The sequence below is a fragment of the Zophobas morio genome, unplaced genomic scaffold (genome assembly GCF_036711695.1).
Source record: "Zophobas morio isolate AGI-343-1 ecotype UQ-CSIRO unplaced genomic scaffold, CSIRO_AGI_Zmor_V1 ptg000786l, whole genome shotgun sequence".
NCBI lineage: Eukaryota > Metazoa > Arthropoda > Insecta > Coleoptera > Tenebrionidae > Zophobas > Zophobas morio.
In genome coordinates this window covers 39,229-41,126 of record NW_026972889.1, presented here as the reverse complement: position 1 = coordinate 41,126, position 1,898 = coordinate 39,229, and the positions used below count along the sequence as shown (strand labels likewise).

The window sequence follows — 1,898 nt, the reverse complement described above, 5'->3', positions numbered from 1 at the left end:
TACGTTGTTATAACCCTTATCGATCTTTACCAAGTCTAATATATAAACAGTGCCGAAAGTATTGATGGTCACTAAACCCTGAGGCCAGATATTAAAAATTTAAAAAGGTTTTAACTAGTTTCTCACAAACTTATTCAACATTAAAATTAAGTAAAGCAAGACTATTTTGGTCAACTGGAGAAATTTTTTTTAAAAAATTTCTTTAGAAATTACGTGTAAAGGATACTCGGCCTTAACCAGCCTTTCATTGATTTCGGCTGAGGTCGTATATACCATTTACCAAAATTAACACAATTTACTAAATTAGCCAGTAAGTAGTGCTGTGATACACAATCCTTAAAGTTGTATTGAACGGATCGTTTACTGTACTTATCTCCGCATTAAGAAATAAAAACTATAAAAAGCTTAAACACAGTATTTAAAAATAGTTTTATAGTGTAATTTTAGTCACTTTACAAGACAAAATAGAAGTCGTTGCAACTTGATGTACACCGTGACTAGACAGGTATCACAGTACATCTATATATTTATAGGCGCTGCGTACTGTTGTAGTTTCGTTATGTATATTATTAGTATTGTGCAAGAACTAATGGTTTTGTTAGTTTCCATTTTTTTGTAGTAACAACGTTTTTAAAGGTTCCTTGCTCAGCATATTTTTAACAGGGCAGAATTAGACGTAGACGTATTTTAATTTTATCACTACACATAAGTTTTAATACAGTTGTACAAACATAAGGGGTTCGTTGCAGTATTTAAAATCTTTGTTTAATTCCGGTGATACTAATCAATAGTAATAGTAATTTTTCTATAAAATATTATTAGGAAATGGAGATTAACTTAAATTCTCTCAGTAGATTACTCGCTAGTAGACCACAGAGAGAAGTTTTAAGAAATTTGAGGAATGAAACTAAAATTGTTGATAGCAACTCATTTTCCTTTTCTTCATCAAGGAGCATCTTTATAGATCATTGCTCGAATTCTACTGTTGAAGTAAAATGCAAAGTGTCAACCATCTCTCTTTCAAATTGTACAAGCCTAAAGCTTCTGGTTTTATTTTTCATGGTCTACTATTCTTGATTTAGTATTTATATTTATATTTAAATTTTTAGATGAACGATATAATAACTGGCTTGATGCCATGAAATGTACTGGACTAGATATTATTTCTTATGGCAATTGCAATGCCTTTACGGTAGCTTTTATACTTGAAACATTTTGGTTTAATCTTGTTATAAAGCGAAATAAGTTCTTAAAAATTTTAAAATTGCAATGCCTTTACGGTAACTTTTATACTTGAAACATTTTGGTTAATCTTGTTATAAAGCGTAGTAAGTTCACAAAAATTTTAAAAATATATATTTTTTTTGCATAAACTTAACAAATTTTTAGTTCTAAGCTTTTTGAAATTTATAAGTCTATTTCTTTTAAAAGTTGGACTCTGTAAGTCAGTCGGAAATAATATTTAAAGGAGAATTTAACTATAGTTCTCCTCATCACGAAGTTCCTTGGACTATTTACACTTCTTTAGTTAATAAATATTTTTTTAATTTTAGCACCATTTTTTAGACTAAAAATTTTTGAAATTAATTTTTTAAACTAAATATTTTTATTTATATTTTTTCCCCATCAGTTTGTGTTTATAATAATTAGTGGAGTTTATTAGTGTAGATGGCTTAAAAGTTTTTGACTTGAATTCTTTATTTGTGCATTAACAAAAGTGCTCGGATATATGCGTGTCTATACAAACAGAATTTTTTTCGACCAATTATGCCGTCCCTCCGGATAACTTAGGTAAAAGGTTATGTAATAAAAACATTAGAGGTGCTTATTATTTACTTTTAAATTTTTTAACGCAATTTATCTTTAATTTACGAAGCCAATTTTGTATTTGTTTTAGT

General features: G+C 28.2%; 1 long non-coding RNA gene across 1 annotated transcript; it reads left to right on the top strand.

Annotated features, from left to right (window-relative positions):
- Window positions 1–427: 427 nt before the first annotated feature.
- On the top strand, window positions 428–1,550 carry LOC135121892 (uncharacterized). The gene is made up of 4 exons (XR_010279151.1): window positions 428–505; window positions 823–1,047; window positions 1,110–1,192; window positions 1,432–1,550. It is a non-coding gene; the product is annotated as an uncharacterized LOC135121892 (long non-coding RNA).
- Window positions 1,551–1,898: the final 348 nt, after the last annotated feature.